This window comes from Siniperca chuatsi, linkage group LG22 (genome assembly GCF_020085105.1).
Source record: "Siniperca chuatsi isolate FFG_IHB_CAS linkage group LG22, ASM2008510v1, whole genome shotgun sequence".
Classification (NCBI taxonomy): Eukaryota; Metazoa; Chordata; class Actinopteri; order Centrarchiformes; family Sinipercidae; genus Siniperca; species Siniperca chuatsi.
Window position 1 is genome coordinate 12,280,106 of NC_058063.1, and position 20,530 is coordinate 12,300,635.

General features: G+C 41.7%; 1 long non-coding RNA gene across 4 annotated transcripts; it reads right to left on the reverse strand.

Moving 5' to 3' along the window:
• Positions 1–13,570: 13,570 nt before the first annotated feature.
• On the reverse strand, positions 13,571–17,178 carry LOC122869893. Of its 4 annotated transcripts, none has more exons than XR_006376437.1 (7): positions 17,076–17,178; positions 16,408–16,478; positions 15,893–16,010; positions 15,643–15,760; positions 14,373–14,488; positions 14,168–14,229; positions 13,571–13,807 (listed from the first exon to the last, which is right to left on the reverse strand). It is a non-coding gene; the product is annotated as an uncharacterized LOC122869893 (long non-coding RNA). The 4 variants fall into 4 exon arrangements; XR_006376438.1 differs by having other exon boundaries at positions 15,893–16,041; XR_006376440.1 differs by having other exon boundaries at positions 15,893–16,078.
• Between the last annotated feature and the right edge of the window lie 3,352 nt (positions 17,179–20,530).

Genomic DNA, 20,530 nt, shown 5'->3' on the forward strand with positions numbered 1-20,530 from the left:
GGAATGACAGTCATAGGAATAATAATGCCAATAATAGTAACAGAGCCAATAACAATAACTGTAGTAGCAGTTGTCGAGCAAGAACATGGGGTCAGCAGGTGGCCCACAACCACAGATCCAGTCTCTGCAGCTCCAGAGGTAGAAATACCTGCTGAAAGCAACAGAAAGAGAGAGAAGAGAAATGAGAAAGCACAAAACTAAGGGAGAGAGAAGATCTCGAGTTAGTAACATGCATTAATGGGATAAAAATGCATACAGACAGAGAGGGAGAGAAGGAGAGAGGAAAGAGGTGCATCGTGGGTAGGCTCCCGGCAGTCTAGGCCTATAACAGCATAACCAAGGGATGGTTCAGGACTGACCCAAGCCAGCCCTAACTATAAGCTTTATCAAAAAAGAAAGTCTTAAGCCTACTCTTAAATGTGGAGATGGTGTCTCCCGAACCCAAACTGGGACCTGATTCCACAGGAGAGGAGCTTGTTAACTGAAGGCTCTGGCTCCCGTTCTACTTTTGGAGACTCTAGGAACCACAAGTAACCCTGCATTCTGGGAGCGCAGTGTTCTAGTCGGGTTATAAGGTATTATGAGCTCTTTAAGCTACAATGTTGCCTGACCATTAAGAGTTTTGTAGGTGAGGAGAAGGATTTTAAATTCTATTCTGGATTTTACAGGGAGCCAGTGCAGAGAAGCTAATAGTGGAGACATATGATCTCTTTTCCTAGTTCTTGTCAGTACACATGCTGCAGCATTCTGGATCAACTGGAGAATCTTAAAGGACTTTAGAACTTTGGGACTTTATAACCTTGGCAGGTTTTTATAACCTTCCACCCACCCTTTTTGGGTGCTGGACTTCCTATTTGACAGGACAATTGAGGTAAGGGTAGGTACAGAGTACTCAAGAGTATACAAAGTTGAGAATGGAACCCTGCAGGGAAGTGTTTGCAGTCCCGTGTTATTTAACAAGTCAAGAAAGGTATAGGGAAATCGTTGTTTGTGGATGACAGGGCCTTATGGATAAGGGGTCGAAATACAAGATATATACAGAAGAAACTGCCGGCTGCAATTGAGATGGTGGAGCAGTGGGCAAATAAGTGGGTGTTTACGTTATCCGTAGAAAAGACCCAAGTGATATGTTTTTCTAGACTTCATAAAGAAATATCCTTGAAACTATATGGGCAAACACTTGGTGAGGTGAATGTGATTAGAATTCATCCTATATGCTTTTTGTGTAAATAAAGCTTGTCTTTAACTCAACATGCCTTTTTTCATTTGCAGTGGTAAAACAGGTAAAAAACTAAAAATAGCTGCACTTTTAACAACACTTGTGAGTACACATAGATGCAGAATTTCTGGATCAAAACCTCTCTTCTGTTTCTCAAAGAATGTGAAATGTACAACAGAACTCTTAAATCTCCTATTTAAAAAAAGGCTTCAAAAGTATTTGTTACTAACACTTAAAATAAATCAACAATACTCTCTAGTAGTCACTTTTATTTGCTACATATACTGTAAGTTTAATTAATTGTCATGGACTATTTGTTTTTTTACATATTTTTCTATGTTCCTTTGTATTCACTGAAATTGCCAGATAAAGTGAAAAGAACAAACAATACTGGTGACTTCTACTTTTATGTTTCCTGAAAATATAAGAGCTTACAAGGACTTTTTGACATATGAAAGTAGAATGACTTCATTAATAGTGAGGGATGACATCATCAGCAAGCCTCTAGCTGGTTGGACATAAGTGAACAGCTCAAGCAAACTCAACAAAATTTTAATTCTCAGCAGAATGCAACATTTTTCTATTTCTCATGTTTGATTCTGCTCTCAAATCTCTCTGTAACAAACAAAACAGTTCCAGCCCATAGGTTTGTTACTATAGGACTTTGTATGATATGTACTCTAAGGCCATGTTCCAAATTCACTGCATCATTGCTGTGGTTATATTTGTGAGTCAGATAATTATTGCCATGTCATGTCTGAATTATGAAAACCTGCAATACAATGACTCGCAATGACTTTTACAGTAAGTGAGGGAGGAGCAAACCTGCATTAAAAATTTGGAGCTGCACCATTGTCTCTTGAGTTCTTTCTTTTCTGTTCAGCAGAATTACTATTGTGCAGGTTTTAAAATAGGAGACAAAACTAATCTGCTATGAATGAATATGAATATGCAAGTTGCAGGATCGACACTGATTGATTGACAGGTGATCTCTATGAGGTGCAATGCAAAAACAACACAGGGATAGGTTGCATTGCCAAAGATGGCACCCAAAACTAAAAGCTATGCATCCTGATGATAAACATTTAAATACAGAACAGTAAGATACATTGTCAATGCATATCAATTATGCTAAGGCATTATGTAAGCTCACTTTCAAAGAAAATAACAAAACTGAAAAGAAACATATTATTAAAGACTGAAGGAATGAACTGTCATAAATCAGACAAACCTGATCTAAAAATTGAACCTAACATTAATGTTCAGCTTTAACCTGCTCCACTGCCAGTGAATAGCAAGGGGATGTTCAAATGGATTTATGTGACATATGATCCACTGGCTTTGTATAAAAGCTGTGAGGTAGAAAATACATCACACAGCAAAAAAATAGGAAACAGCAGTATAACAGGGTATCTGAATCCAATTCAATTCAATAAAATTTTATTTACATAGCGCCAATTCATAACAGAAGTTATCTCATTGCACTTTTCCTATAGAGAAGGTCTAGACCATTGTCACGGATGCGCCAGGCTCCACCATCTGTTAATCACACACACCTGCTCCCTATCACACTCCTGCTCCCCATCAGCACCTAATCACAGCCAGCATAAAAGCCCAGCACTCACCTCAGCAAGTTGTCTGACATGAGAGTCGGCGCCACTGCCACATACTACGCCGGTGTATAGCCACTCCATCGTGTCTTCACGCCAGCAGGCTCCCCACTCCATCCTACACCAGCGAGGTATCCACTCCATTACACTCCAGCGGGATTCCACTTCTCCATACCGGTGTCCCTGTCTACTCTGGCTGTAATCCAATAAACATACATCTGGTTCCATATCGGTGTCTCCTGCCTCTCAGTCCGTAACAACCGTACTCTTTATATTTACAGAGACCCAACAAAGGTCTTGGAAAGTCTTAAAATAGAAAGTTAAGTGTTAAATCTAATCTACAAAAGTCTTAATAATTTTCTCTTGCCTGTCTTGAAGCAAAGTTTCCATAAGACATCTTCTTGCATTGGAGGGAATCATTATACAAAATGGCAACTCCACCTCCTTTCTTATGCACTCTACCTTCACTCATAAAACTGAAGTTTAGAGGGGTAGACTCGATAAGAACAGCTGCACTGTTATCGTGGTCTAAACAAATTTCAGTTAAAAACATGAAATTTAAGATTGATTAATTAAGATGATAAAATCATTGATTAAAAATGTTTTTCCTGCCAAAGATCTGATGTTTATTGAAAGATGCGTGTTGAAAGCATCATCTGCCCAATTTTTTTGTGCGGCAGGCTGTGGCTGAAGATGGATGGATGCTAAATTTACAGAATCGGTTGAGTGCTTCCTGTTTCTTAGCAGATTCACCATTCTTTTTCTATTACCTATCAAGACAGGAATTGAGAAAGCTTCTGGCACACAAGGCCCCAGCTTGTCCTGGGAAGAGTCTTGAGTGCCATTAGCCTTGTACGGTAAGTTTGGTTCCAGCAGTGACCAGCTCTTTCATCTGGTCAGTGAACTCCAAGAGGGCTGAGGAGGGAGAAAGGGTGACTGAAGATGAGGGTGACCTGAATGGGGTTTGGAGGGAAGAAGAAGGTGAATCCTCACCAGTGGTTGTTGGTGAGGGGGGAGGGGGACACTTCCTCTTGGCTCCGATGTCTCTCATGATTAAAGCCCCCTTCAGGCGGGAGCTGAGGTGGCTCTCTTTCAAGGTTTGCCGCACTGTGTAATGTCTTACTCCTGTTTTTATTGACTGTGGATTTTTTAAAAACTTACTTTACAGAGAAAGTGAAGTCTATCAGGGCCAATATATTGCCCTGTACGACTTTCACTGATGTTGAGTCCCCAAAACAAGTTACCCTCAGCCACTTCATCCCAGTTTCCCTTACCGAAATTTTATATATAGTAGTTCACATGAAGGTGTCCTCCTATCCATTGGATGTAATGCCAACAAAGCTTTTAATTAATGCAACTGAAACGATTGGGCCCTGGTTGCTATACATTTTTAACAGCTGTCTATCCCTGGACTGTGTCTCAGACTACTTCAAAACTGCTAGTGTTTAGCCACTCCTAAAAAAGACTGGGGTTGACCATATGGTTCTTGAAAATAACTGACCTATTACAAAACTACCTTGTACATCAAAAATACTTGAAAAAATTCTGGCCAAGCAACTTCTTGAAGGTAACATCTTTGAAACCTTCCAAACTGGTTTTCGTCAGCATCACAGCACAGATACTGCCCTTCTTAAAATCACTAAGGACCGATTAATGACCAATGATTCTGGCATGTTTTCCATTCTTGTACTGCTTGATTTGAGTGCTGCTTTTGACATGATCGATCATGGCATTTTATTAGACAGACTGAGGAAATGGGTGGGCATATCAGGCACTGTACTAAGTTGGCTCAAATCCTATCCTTGAGACAGAAAATTCTGTGTGTCCATTAACAACAATAGATCGTCATTTGCTACGTTCATGTATGGGGTACCTCAAGGGTCAATTTTGGGACCAATTTTATTCTCCCTCTATATGCTCCCACTAGGTAATATAATTCATAGACATGGTGTTTTCTTTCACTGTTATGCTGATGACACACAGTATGTCACCATTAAGCCAACTGACCTAAATATGCTGAGTTCTTTACAGGAGTGCCAAGTAGATGTAAGAAACTGCATGTCAAACAATTTTCTTCAATTGAATGCAGCCAAAACAGAAATGATTGTCATTGGCTCCAGTAACACAAACAGTCAAATACTGCCATCTACTGGGTATCTGTCTGAGTACTGTCAGCGCGTTCGTTCATTTGTAAAAGAAAAGTCTGGAGAGAAGCTATTCCTTAATTTGGCATTTATTAAAGCAGTGGAGGATCAAAAGCATCTTGTACAAGGATCTTTTCTATTCAGAAAACCACAGTCAGCAAGCTGTTAATCTGTAGCCATCATCCTAAAAAAGAATGCTATTCTTAACATTACACAGAGTTTTAAATGAGAATGTACAACTATCTGATTTTCTACAGAGGTGGGGAGGAGCTGTGGTTTAGACTTAACTCTCCCTTCGGTGGTGCACAGGCTGGTCCCAGCCTCATGGCACACGATTCCACCCTTCGTGTGGAGACACAGCGCCCTAGTGGAGGAATCCTACACTTACTCTGTTTGTAAATTGCTAAAGTCTCTGCTTCGTTCCCCAAAACTGATACTTTTCCTCTCATGGTCATTGACAATTAAATTTAAATTATTAATTCTCACAGTACATAAAACCTGTTGCTAGAAATCTTGGCTTCTTGTTTGACTGTACAAACTTGCTTTTATCAACTAAGGAACATGGCCAGAATTCGTCCTATGTTAAGTTTTAAAGATACAGAAACTATTTTACATGCTTTTATCTCATCATGCCTGGATTACTGTAATAGCCTTTTTACATGCCTAAATAGAAAAACTGTAGACTGGCTACAGACAGTACAAAACTCAGCCACCAGGCTTTTAACCAGAGTAAACAGGTTTGAACACATCACCCCGGTTGTAGCCTTTTTACACTGGCTTCCGGTACGTTTTAGAATTGATTTTAAGGTGCTTTTAATTGTTTACAAGTCACTAAATGGTCTGACTCCTCAGTATATCTCAGATCTTTTATCCCTGTACGACCCTGCTCTCACCTTGAGATATTCTGGTAGAAGCCTTTTATGTGTTACAGACTCTTGGTGTGGTAGTTTAGGTGTAATCACTTCCTGTTTTATTTTGGTAGTATTCTTCTTCCCTTGTGTGTCTTGTGTTTTTACTTCCTTTCTGTGTTTTCCCTCCAGTTTTGATTGTTGGCCCTCCCTTGATTGTTTGCACCTGTGTCTCGTTGTCTCACCTCCCCTTGGGTATTTAGTCTTGGTCTTTTCTTTGTTCTGTGTTGGATCATTGTTGTACACATGGTGTTGTTCCTTGCCAAGCCCTTGACTGTGATTGTGTTATCTTGGATTCTTTGTTCTCCGGTGGACCTTGTTTGGATTTTTGGATTTTGGATTTTGTCTGCTCATTACCTGTCTGCTCACCTCTGCCTGTTCTTGCCTGCATTCCACCCCACAATAAACACGGTAGTCATCTGGCTACTTCACCCTGAGACTGCTTCCTCGTCATCTGCTTTTGGGTCCACATACCTCCATACAGCACCCCGCCACGACACTCGGCTGAAGACTAAGGGGGACAGAGCTTTTGAAATAAGAGCCCAAAGGCTCTGGAATACCATGCTTGTGGAAATACGATCCCCACAGTCATTAATAAATTAATCATCATTAAGAACTTTTAAAAGTGCAGATTCAGTGCTATGAAGTGCTTTAAAACCAGACTGAAATACTTCAGTAACACCGTTGTCATCTAAAAATTCCTGGAGCTGCACAAGAACAATTTTCTCCAGCACCTTGGAAAGATTTAGAAATTGGTCTAAAATTAGAGAGAACTGTGGGATCCATGTTTGGCTTTTTAATAAGAGGTTGCACCACAGCATGCTTAAAATCAGCAGGAATAAACCCAGAGACCAGACAGCTATTCATAATACATAATACACTTGGCCCAACAGTATCAAAGACATCCTTGAGAAGCCGAAAGGTTTCACAGGTTGCTGTAGACTCTGTAAGGCAAGCCATAGCAGGGGGATTAATGACAGTGTTAATGGTACTGAATAAAACACGAGGTCTGTGACAGTTGTTTGTCACGATATCTGATGGGTACTTTGTTTTTTCTGCTCTGACAGCTTTCCGAAAATTCCTTAAGACATCGAAATGTATCTTTTTTTCCATTTGCATTCGGCTCTTTTGCAAACCTGTCTGAGGGCATGGGTGACATCATTTAGCCAAGGCTTAGTTTTAGGTTTGGAGCACTTAGTTTTAAGGGGAGCTACAGAATCAAGTATATTTGAGCAGGTGTAATTAAACAGTAAGTGGTCAGCAGTCAGGTGAGAGGGAGGCCTGTCCAGAGATAGAACATGACAAGTATTTAGAGAAATGTCCAGCAGTAGCAGATAAATAATGCGAGAACAGTGAGCAGGAAGCAGAGGTTTGACAGACTGACATGGCAGGCAAGTGACCAGAGAAATTTATGTCACATATTTTAATGTCACAGAAAGGCAGGCCACTAGATAAAACAATGTCCAAAGTATGTCCATGTTCATGTGTGGGGCCTTTCATTGACTGAACAAGATTAAAAGATTTCATAAGGTTTAAAAAGTCTCTTGCTAGAGGTTTGGTTGGGCAGCAGACGTAAATATTAAAATCCCCGAGAATTAAAACACTTTTAATAAGACCAAACAATTAATGACTGAATGAAAACCAGTGGGTACCTGGTAAAGCAGTAGCCTAGATGATGGTAAGATGTCTTAATTTGTGGAAACAGGAGACAGTGGAGGAACCTTAACATGAATTGGTGAAATCAATTTAATGCACCATTCAGCAGCTGAGTGGCTGTTGGGAAGCACAAATGAAATACTTTGAGCAATTCCATATTATTAGGCTAGTAGTAGATTGATGTGAGATCCTACTCTTGACCTAACATTTCTTAATTAGGCTACTATAAATAATCTCGAGCATCAACCCCAATATCACAGTAAAAGTAGTTTCACCTGAGTTTTAGCTTACAGGAGTGGCTTTAGGACGAGACAGTGCCGTTTCTGTGTGGGATGCTCTGAGGCATACTTGAATCATGCTTTCGTTCCCACTGAGCAATTTGGTCAGTGGGAATGTTTCTTCCTCTCGGTCGAGCTTCCTGGAGCTTTCAGGCCTTTCGATCCAATGTGGCGACTTCGGCTTGAGCTGCCTGTCTCCGTTCCTCTCGCTCTCAGCGGGCAGCAGGATGATGAGGTTTTACCACTACTTTGCTTGGTTGTTGATGACTGAGTTCTAAAGTTCATTATGATCCTAATTTGACAGATTTTGGTAATTTTGCTAACAAGGGGGATGACATCCAACCCTCTAATTTCCTACTGATCTTAACGGTAGTATCGTTGGGACGCAGGTGTTGCATCAGACTGATCAAGGCTTCTTTAAGCTGGAATCAGTAACTTAGAGTGATAAAGGGATTTTATTCTTTGAGAGTTAGTTTGTTTGCATCTCTCTCTCTGTCTCTCTCAGCAGGCAGTGGGATGATAACATCTTTGAACACCCAGCAACCTGCCGTCCAGGCGAGGCACAAGAGCTTTTTTTGTCAAGGGTCTGCACTGAAGATGAGAAGAGCCCGAAGTGCTACCTTTTGTAATGTGGTCTCCCTTGTGAAAAGGGGGCGGCGGTGTCAGATGTCGTCAGCGCGAAACTTCAACACTCCCACTTTAACTCTATTTGTATTAATTATTTTCTTTGTTTCAATTTATTACATGTCTAATGTGTCCATGTTTAAAATCTCAGCCTCCTCAGTTCCTGAAAGATACAACACCTTTATGATTAACAAAATATCATCCTTAGAATAAATGGTAATCATGTTACAACCTCTGTAGACAGTATATATTGTGTATATATATGCATAGGTACCAGCATATTAATGAGTAAAATAAAATTAATACATGTCCAACTGTATTGAAAGAACGGCAGCAGCATGACAAAGGCCAAGGCAGAAAATAACAGAGCTTGTAACAAAAGTGCCCTTGAATGCTCCTTTTTTTTTGATGTTCTCACTTGTTATTTTTCAAATGAAACAAATCTCTGTGCCGCAAATTGAGCGTTTATGTCACAATATAACGTTTAGTAAATGCCAATGGGGCAAAAAATATGCTACCTTCTGAAAACCTGTGTGGGTTAACAAGTGTCAAACTACTAGTGAATTAGTTATGAACAAGACCTCACTTTAGAATGGAGAACATATTTTGAGTTAGAAAGACTTAATTTAGACTTATTTGGACAGTATTAACACTTGTAGTTTTGTGTTTTGTTACATAAGAATAGACCATATTTATTAAGTGTTATTAAGGGATAATAACTATTCTTGTGGTGCCACCACTACCACCTTACAAGGCCCATACTGTGCAAAGCACATTAAGATTGTAATTCATGTACAACAACTTCCTTATGGATGTACTGGATTTTAAGTTGTTAGAGAAACAAGGTGAGCATACGCTCAAGAAGCCAGGACTCCATTTAACCTCCCCATCTGGCTGCGAGAGCTGTGTCTGTCTCAGTGAAAGGATCGCCGAGTTGGAGCAAAGAATTTCCACGCTCTACAAAATCCAAGAGGCTGAGAGGCACTTGGATACTATCATCTTCGGCCCTTGTTTACCATCCACTGCAACCGCTCCAGTCGCTGCCTCTGTTCCTGCTTCAGTCACTGTCCTTGAGGACCCATGGCTCCAGCTCGGGGCTAAACCCAAAGCCCCAGTCAGCTCTAGTCCTTCTCACCCGGAGCCACATTCTCAACCTTGGGTTGTGGTCGGTGACCGCAAGAAGAAGGGGAAACTCTCCATTCCCCCTTTCAGACTCCTGCTACCCATGACATCCTCGATTTACATGAATTCCCTCCACTGGCTGATAATCCGCAGCCACTTCCATCTCCCAGGATAAAAGCTTGGATTTGGTCTCTGAACGAGATTTCACCAATGTCTTTGACCTCCTCAAACAGTCCCATAGCAGAGTTTACATCTCCAGCCCAACACCCACTCTTGGCTGCGGAATGCGGCGGTTCAGTAGACTGCTCAGCCTTAACACCTGGCTCTAGTCTGCATGTGACACCAACGGCATGCACTTTATTGACAATTTCAATCTCTTCTGGGAATGTGGTCAAATGGTCTCCATCTAAACAGTGCTGATTCACGGACGCTGTCTGCCAACCTGACCTACAGCGTCTACCATCCATGTGCTCCCTTGTCCACCTGCCCATCACATCATCACAACACGCATCATTGATGATTCCCCTGGGTATGGACGTTTTTATTGGACTTTATTATTTGTAACCCACAGAAGACAATCCACAAATGTGTACCATGATATACAAATATCTCACTACCCACAAATATGTATTTCTTTATTTGTGATGTGTAAAGTCATATAAAATATGGAGCGATTTGCAAATATGCATAACTTCTGTAAATATGTATTTTAATTTCACATAAAAATGATAGAGGTTTTACAAATGCAAATAGTTTCGCCACAACAAATACATGTAAAGTGATATTTACCCAGCAAACAATTTTCGGTTCGGGGAACGCTCCGCGAACATTGCCTGAAGGATATGGGAACGTTTGCTGGATCCCCACAGCGAACGTTCCCTGAGGGTTATTTTGGAAAGTTTTAATAATATTCTGCGAATGTTAGGAACATGTTGTATTTTTTACCAAAAACTAAACGTTCCCCACCCTTCAGGCAACGTTACCGTTTACTAGCTCATACCTTAAAATACATGACACCATACAGCTTTGACTGATTCATTCCTCGTCTTCATTCACCCGCTGTCGTGGTGGCAACAGGGCCATCTGACCACAGTAGGCGTAACTTTCCTGGCATCAACTTCTTCCAGCTCCCCCCGGGCGATTGGTGGGGGCAACCTTCCTCCGTTTCAGCGAATATGCTTTCAATTAGTACCCCTAACACTGCTAGAGCAATTACTACACTCCTAACAACAGCACTACAAATACATAGCAGTATAAAACATTTTTGATCAGGCACCTTATCAATGTCATACTAATAAAAAGCAATCAGAATAACAGGCAAATAGTAGTAAGTAAATAGTCAAGTCAAGTCTGCTTTATTGTCAATTCTTCCACACGTACATTACATACATACAGAGAATCGAAATTGCGTTACTCTCAGACCCCCGGTGCATACAGATAACACTAACAGTAGAGCCTAAAATCCATCCATCCATCCATTTTCTTCCGCTTATCCGGGGCCGGGTCGCGGGGGCAGCAGTCTAAGCAGGGACTCCCAGACATCCTTCGCTCCAGACACTTCCTCCAGCTCCTCCGGGGGGATCCCGAGGCGTTCCCAGGCCAGCCGAGAGACATAGTCCCTCCAGCGTGTCCTGGGTCTTCCCCGGGGCCGCCTCCCGGTGGGACATGCCCAGAACACCTCCCGAGGGAGGCGTCCAGGAGGCATCCGGATCAGATGCCCTAGCCACCTCAGCTGGCTCCTCTCGACGTGGAGGAGCAGCGGCTCTACTCGAGCTCCCCGTGTGACTGAGCTCCTCACCCTATCTCTAAGGGCGCCCAGCCACTCGGCGGAGGAAGCCCATTTCGGCCGCTTGTATCCGCGATCTTGTCCTTTTTCGGTCACTACCCAGAGCTCATGACCATAGGTGAGGGCAGGAGCGTAGATTGACCGGTAAATCGAGAGCTTTGTCTTTCGACTCAGCTCCTTCTTCACCACAACGTCCGATACAGCGCCCGCATCACTGCAGACGCCGCACCGATCCGCCTGTCAATCTCACGCTCCATCCGTCCCTCACTCGTGAACAAGACCCGAGATACTTGAACTCCTCCACTTGAGGCAAGGACTCCCCACCTACCCGAAGAGAGCAAACCACCTTTTTCCGGTCAAGAACCATGGCCTCAGATTTGGAAGAGCTGATTCTCATCCCAGCTGCTTCACACTCGGCTGCAAACCGTCCCAGTGCATGCTGCAGGTCCTGGTTTGAAGAAGCCATCAGAACGACATCATCTGCAAACAGCAGAGATGAGATCCTGTGGTTCCCAAACCGGACTCCCTCCGGCCCCTGACTGCGCCTAGAAATTCTGTCCATATAAATTATGAACAGAACCGGTGACAAAGGGCAGCCCTGGCGGAGTCCAACATGCACCGGGAACAGGTCTGACTTACTGCCGGCAATGCGAACACAGCTCCTGCTCCGGTTATACAGGGACCGGACAGCCCTTAGCAGAGTGCCCCGGACCCCATACTCCCAGAGCACTCCCCACAAAGCGCCCCGGGGCACACGGTCGAATGCCTTCTCCAGATCCACAAAGCACATGTGGACTGGTTGGGCAAACTCCCATGAACCCTCGAGCACCCGATGGAGAGTATAGAGCTGGTCCAGTGTTCCACGACCGGGACGAAAACCACTCTGCTCCTCCTGAATCCGAGGTTCGACTATCGGACGAATTCTCCTCTCCAGTACCCTGGAGTAGACCTTACCGGGGAGGCTGAGAAGTGTGATCCCTCTGTGATTGGAACACACCCGCCTAAAATCTAGATCAAATATAAAATATAAGCTAAAACTATACAATAAGGGAATACGAGACATAATAAAAAAAGTGGGTGGGCAAGTTTGGGAGCGAGTTCAGCTTCCTGACAGCCTGATGGATGAAGCTGTCCTTCAGTCTGTTGGTCCTTGGCCAGTGCTGCAGTGTTGTCGGTCCAGGAGAGGTCCTCTGTGATGTGCACACCCAGGAACTTGGTGCTGCTCACTCTCTCCACAGTCGCACCGTTGATGGTCAGAGGAACATGCTGAGTGTGCACTCTCCTGAAGTCGACAACAATCTCCTTCGTCTTCTCCACGTTCAGAGAGAGACTGTTGTCACTGCACCACCCGGCCAGGCGGCTCACCTCGCTCCTGTAGTTTGTCTCATCTCTGTTGCTAATGAGACCCACCACAGTCGTCATCCGCAAACTTAATGAAGAGCTATTGACAATAAATACAAATACTATTGACAATAAAGATTAGTGATAATACAGTAATTATAAAATCAAATCATTACTAAACAATCATATCTAATAGCGCAATTGCTATTCAGAGTAATTATACTATGAACACAGCACCATTTTTGGGGTGAACTGTCACCACTGTTCATTGCAATACCCCCCAAAAATCTAAATTTGTTTATATTATCCCTCAAAATCAGATCTCAACAAGTACAGTTCGTGGCTTGTTGCCACTTGTCCACTGAACTTCAAAGTTTAGTGAACATTTAAATTTAATTGGGCTAAAAGATACAATTTAAACTAGGTAAATATGAATTTTAATACAAATGAATGGCTTTTTTGTTTTATATCATATTCCCATTAGAGTCATGGCAGGAGGTGTAATTGGACAGTTAATTTTCATCTTTATATCCTAAAACCAACTACTTCTTTCCAGATATTAAATTTTTGGCCATTGTATCAGTTTTCATCAGTTATCATAACAGTCTATAAAGGAGGTTATAGTAAATGTTAAATTTAACTTAGCAGCCATCCGTATCTCACACATCTGACTACCACCAACAGGTTTTTGATCTACAGATGTAAACTTCAGGTTCCAAAGTTGAGCCTTTCTGGCATCAGTGCTTAAGATTCTCCAGAAATACTGGGATTGTGCTTTAAAGATATACAGTAGATATCAGCAGAAGACACATAATTATAGAGAGGTTGTTAAAGACTCACTAATGTGGAAGAGAACCTCACTAGGAAGTAAGTAAGTAATGATCTCACAGTGAAAAATCTACTTTATCAAAATACTGTGCATCATTTTTCTATCTCTGTGGTTTCTCCTCATGGACTGAAGGAAGAACTGAAGTAGTACACGTTGCCACAAAGATGGCAAAATAGTGACGTCACAGTTATCCACAGCCACCCTGTAGTGACCTAACAAACAACAATAAACAGCAGCTCTTAAAAAAACAACACGTTTCTAAATTGAGTTTCATGAACAATCAGCACCATCTGTAACAAAAAACAGAAAACAATTGTTTGAATGTTAGGTGTTTGCCATACAAACAAAGTATGTTCTAATACGTTCTTTCATTAGACAACTATTTAGTTTTGCTCTTGCATCTTGTTGAAGCCACAGTCAGTGGCTGAATGCAACAGACAACACAACCTCTCTGTGTTTACCCATAGCCAGTAAATTCCAGCAGACCCAAAGCTTTCACTGAATACATCTGCTATATGATATTTGTCTCTGTGGAAGTGTGTCCCAGTTCTACAAAATATACTAGCAATCTAAAGTAAACTCTGCACTAATGTTGAGAGTGCACTATTTTTGCAGTTCATATACAAGAAATGCATGTATTTGGTACTTACAGGAAATCGCAGGTAGCACACATCACAGGACCCATCAGCCTTGTTGTCACACTCATTTTGGCCTTGGACAGAAAAAAAGTAAATATCAAGCTTTGGAAGAGCTGTACAACAAAGAAGACACTACTGAACAGCTAGTCACCATTACAGGATCCAATCTAGAAAGCTTACAATCACTTTAAGAATGAGAGGTGTTTTCCAGCCTCACCTCCCACAGACACTAGTGCTAAATCAATAGATTTAGGGGAAGACCATGCACCCCTCTAGCCCACGAAAGCAAGCTTGTACTGTCTCCTGGCCAGCTTCCACCAGTCTTCATCTCAACTGAATTAAACAGAGATAAGCAAAATCAGTCACAATAACATAATAATAAGTGTACATAACATCACTGACAAACATTTAGGAACTGGTGTAAAACTATGTAGCTCAATGTGGTGTAAGAGGTTGGTTTAGTTAGTGAGGATAAAGAAGAAAAACGAGCCACGCACAAGTGAAGTGTTTAGGTGTAGAGATGCAGAGACATGCAACAAAGCAGAGTGAAGTCCTTTCTCCCAGCTGTTTCAGTAGACACACAGCACCTGCTGCACTGGCTCTGTTCACTGTTGCTCATTACAGTGCTGTTTGTGAGGTCTTTAGCTATACACAGCAACAGTCATACTACAGTAGGAATTGTGTGTTTTACATGTACTCGACAAGTTAAAAATGATTGTCTGTCTGTTTCATTATGAGGTTAAGCCATTGCAACAATGCAATTTCATAAACCCTCTAGAACAATATAATTAAAATCTGCACAATGCATATAGGTGTATGAATGTCTCTACATTTAAAGCAATGTGTAGTTATATGTAACTGTACACATAGTAAAATTGTGTGTGTGTGTGGGGGGGCAGTTGCAGCGAGTCATTCTGTGGACAGCCGCAAGTAGTCAAGCCACACTGACACGGTGCAGATGTTTTTCCACTGCGTCGCACAGCAAGATAAAGTAGTTTACCTTGATGATGTGTTGGAAGTGTGCTAGTCACAAACCACAGTAAGAGCCTGTTGCCTTCAGCCCCTTTCAGCTCACTGTGGCTGTTTCTGTTTGTACTATTCAAACAGAGCTGAATATGTCCATCAGGGGTGTAATAGGGGTATAATAAAGAGCAAATAAATGTCTTAATATCTTTAGAAAATATGTTATCAATATATGTTTTGGTAACATTAGGAACCCTCCACTGGCCTTTTTAACAATTCCACTTTCACAGAAAAGGCCTACAACTGTTTTTACGTTAAAACACATTCATTTTAAGGCACATGCACTAAGTATTAGTGAATGAATGAAGTAAATCTTACTGACAATGGAGGAAGTACTCAGAAGTATTACCAGCAAAATGTATTTAAAGTATCAAAAGTAAAAGTACTCATTATACGGAATGGCCCATTTCATAGTGTAAAATTATTGAGCCCAAAAGGTCCCAAAAGTGTGTGTGTGTGTCTACCTGCAGGAGATTTGCTTTCCTTTACAGGTAATATCTTCCACATGTAGTGAGGTGCAGTATTTAAAACCACACCCTCAGTCTCCTACATCCTTGCTTTCAGGTGGCTCTGGGAGATTAGCTGTAAAAAGTGATGCATCTAAGAATCACAGATTTTTCTTCCCTCATTCCTCTAACCTTTTCTTAATTTTAATAGGCAAGTAAAATTAATAGAACTGTTAAAAGATATGCTGACTGAAACTCTAATACTTACTCCTGTCAGCGCTTGTTGTCACCAGGACTCTTGATGATGACATTAGGCTGTTTGGTGCCAGCTCTTGCAGTTTGTAATCTCTTTGACCCTCTTTGTCTAGCTGGAGTTAATACACATTCTGTGCAGAGGCAGGCGGCGTGATAAACTGACTGATATTATGACAGTATTAGGACTCCAACATCATGACTGACATGGGAACAAAACACTTTATATGTATGCATTTCATCAATCACAGTGAAAGAAAGTTTCCTTTTCTTTAGACAAGAACATTTTCATACCACTTCTAATCAACACTTATTTTAACTGTTACAATTTGTTTTAATCCAAATTGAATCATAGTCAGATCAAAATATTTTTTAAAATCAGTCTCCAGTCAGTCTTTTTCCTGTCACCAAACACTTTCTGATTATCGCATGCAGTGGATTTTTAAAAAAAGAAGACATTTACCAAACAACAAACATATTTGTACAGAATGGCTCTTGACTGTGTAGCTGACATTAGGACTGGTGTCTCACGTGTGTTGTCTTGGTCTGTGCTGCTGCTCCCACACTGACAGGAGTTATGAACAAGAACTTTTTCAGGGCCTCTGCCAAAAATATAGACAAAGTAACAGTTAAACATTAACTGTTACAGGAATACTTGTTTATTAGTTAGAAATGCCAAAAAGTATCTAATAGTACACCTTAAAATTCCCCTGTGACTGCTTCGGTAAATTAACTTGTTGTTCAGTTGCCCAGTGATGCCAAAAATTTCAATACCAGTTGATGGTGTTTATGTAACCTAACTGTTAGTTAAGCTTCACAACATGTTAGCGCACCTAAACCGTTAACTCGCTAACCTTAGCGTTAAATTACATATTTAATGTTGATAAATAAATAAAAAGTTAGCTAAATATTGAGTTACTATTCCTATAACGTTACCCAAGACATGGCACCGAATTTATTGTTTAGGATATCAAACACATATCATACATTTCACGTTTTAAACACGAGATTAATTCAGACAAAATCAATAAGCTAAGGTCGAAGATAAGCTAATATTAACAAACACCAGCTAGCTCTTACATGATGAACTATGGAGACAAACATTTTGTAAACATGTAACTTAAACTATAAAGTTGATATTGTGAAAAATTCTTATTAAAGGAAAATATGTTATAGGAGTACGAATATTTAATAATTACCTCTTAAATGATTTTCATCCCAATTTATCAACGGCCAGACCAGTGCTCCATGGACTGAAAGCAGCGCTGAACCGTTTTGACAGCCGTTGACAGCTCGGTCCACTCTCGCGAGAATGTGAGAATGGCACTCGCTCGTGCAGCATTGTGAGATTTCACACTCACTGAGTCATAGTAACTCTTTATGAATAAACATACATTTTTATTTGTTTGTTTTTTGTTTTAATGTATGTAATGACAATTATTTCAGAATTACAAATGAAAATGCCATACTGCCATCTGCTGGGGTTATTATCCTCCTTCAGTGCTCATTTCCTCAAGTCTGTAGAGCAGTGTGGGCCTACATGTATTACTTTGTGTATAAAAATAAATAAATAAAAATACAAAATAATTCCATCATATAATACTGCATATTATACTATGAACTGACATTTGTATTGAATTTGCCCCAGTTCAATCTTAACTAGCTTTACAAATATAACCTTCTGGGGACCTTCAAGTTATTAATCAGAATCAGAATCAGAAATACTTTATTGATCCCCGTAGGGAAACTCTTTGTTACAGCATCTTGCCTTTACGTCAGTGCACACAGGAGAAAGTACTAGAAAACGATATGATACACTATAAACACTATAAAACAGGTCAGAAATAAATTAAGTATCATGTCGGTATAAGATAAACTAAGTGTCGAGTACCAAGTGGGTTTACTGGTTGATGATGAAAGTACAGTATAAATACAATGTAACTAATTATGTAATAAATAATAGTAATAAGCGGAGGTGCATGTACTGTCGAGAGTAATTGAGGTATGTAGTATTAGTAACAATAAATAAGAAAAACTAACAAGGGAAAACTAATATTGCACGGGAGTAGTACAAAGAATATTGCACAATTATTATTAATTATGGTGGAGATGTAATGCTCAATGTCCAGTTGAGTGACCTAGGGTCAAACAGACTAACCCTTAGAGGGAGGAGTTAAAGAGTTTGATGGCCACAGGCAGGAATGACTTCCTGTGGCGCTCTGTGGTGCTTTTTGGTGGGATGAGTCTTCCGCTGAAGGTGCTCCTTTGCTTGACCAGCACGTCATGGAGCGGGTGGGAGACACTGTCCAAGATGGCGTGTAGTTTGGCCAGCATCCTCCTCTCTGACACCACCGCCAGAGAGTCCAGTTCCACCCCCACAATGTCACTGGCCTCACGGATCAATTTATTGAGTCTGTCAGCGACCGCTACCCTCAACCTGCTGCCCCAGCATGCAACAGCATACAGGATAGCAGTGGCCACCACAGACTCATTAAACATCCTCAGCATTGTCCGGCAGATGTTAAAGGACCTCAGCCTCCTCAGAAAATAGAGGCGGTTCTGGCCCTTCCTGTAAACAGCCTGAGTGTTCTTGGTCCAGTCCAGTTTGTTATCTAAGTGTAATCCCAGGTACTTGTAGTCCTCCACAATATCCACACTGACCCCCTGGATGGAAACCGGGGTCACTGGTGCCTTGGCCTTTCGTAGATCCACAATCAACTCCTTTGACTTTGTCGCATTGAGCTACAGATGGTTCTGCTCACACCATGAGACAAAGTTCCCCACCACAGCCCTGTACTCCGTCTCATCACCACCGCTGATACATCCCACCACAGCAGAGTCATCAGAAAACTTCTGAAGGTGGCAGGACTCTGTGTGGTAGCTGAAGTCCGTGGTGTAGATGGTGAAGAGGAAGGGAGAGAGGACAGTCCCCTGAGGGGCCCCAGTGTTGCTGACCACGCTGTCTGACACACAGTGCTGCAGGCCACGTGCTGTGGTCTGCCAGTCAGGTAGTCCACAATCCAGGACACAAGGGGGGCATCCACCTGCATCGCTGCCAGCTTCTCTCCCAGCAGGGCTGGCCGGATGGTGTTGAAAGCACTGGAGAAGTCAAAAAACATGATCCTCACCGTGCTTGCCGGCCTGTCCAGGTGGGTGTGGATGCGGTTAAGCAGGTAGATGATGGCGTCCTCAACACCCAGCCGGGGCTGGTAGGCGACCTGAAGGTGGTCCAGTAGGGGTCTGACCATGGGCCGCAGCTGTTCCAGCACTAGTCTCTCCAGGGTCTTCATTATGTGGGAGGTCAGTGCCACCGGTCTGTAGTCCTTGGAGCCACTGGGGCGTGGCGTCTTTGGCACAGGAACGAGGCAAGATGTCTTCCACAGAATGGGGACCCTTTGAAGACTCAGGCCTTTAGAGAACCCTCAGGGAACGTTCCCTGAGGGTTCTCTAGAGGTTTTTTTAAAATACCTTTACATAACCTGAAGGTCCCCAGATGGTTATATTTGTTGTCACCCCAAAAACTACTTGTAAAGTGATATTTACGCATTTGTGGATCTATTTTTAAACGTGAAACAGGTTTTGCACATTTGTAGATTGCTTCCTGACAGCTTGCGGGCCACGTGACATTTGTGACTTCCTCCTATTTATTTGTGGGATTTTGTCCAATTCGTACTGCAGCATATCTGTAAAAAGGAAATCTGTAAATTGTGGTGCAGTTACTAGCTACACCAGCCGGTGGCGAGTATCCCTCACATGAGCTGACGGAACTACTGTAAGCTACTGGAAGAAGGCTGAGCAAGAGTCACTGTACAACAGGGGAAAACCAGCTGGCTTCTACCAGGAGCTGAAAGACAAGGTGGAGCACCTTTAATTATTTAATTTAAATGTATTTAGCCCAACGGTCGTGATTCAGGGTGTAAGGCTTGGATACAATAATTGTCAATTCACACTACAACTAGAAGTACCAATCATTTCAATAACCTACATTTACCACTGTTAGGTGATCAGTAAATGTGGTTCCATAGTGACAACAACACATGTCAAATGTCATGCCAGTAAAGCCTATTGAATTGATAGAATCAGTAGTAGGACAGTTGGCCTGATCAATGCAAAATGATCATTATCCTAGTGACAGTATTTTAAAAGTTAAATGCATTGTAATACATGATGTCTCTGGCGTGTTTCTACTACTTGATTGTGGGAATGATGTGACGCTTTCGTCCTTTTCTTTCTGTCCGTCTTCTCAGCAGCACCTTGGCCTCATCTCTCCTGTCCTGTTACATCACCGGACTCCAAGCCACCATCAACACTGCATTCTACTGCTGCTGGACGATGCTGGACTCTTCTCTCATTTTCATCTCTATCTAAACTATTCTGTACAAGTGTATAGTTTATATTTGAATAGTTTATCACAATGTACTTGTTTTACGTTTGAGAATTGTGTCTTGTAGTAAACAGTCTTGTATGAACAAAGTATAATTAATGTAAAACAAAATTATGGCATAAGTATTGTCTTTTACTTGTTTGTTTGCTGATTTTAAAGGCTGCACTAACCCTACTTTTCTGAATTTATTAGGCTGTTGTAGCTGTTCTGTTATTTGCCTCATGCCGCTACCATATCCGCATTAATAGGGGCTGGCCAACTCTGTTGATG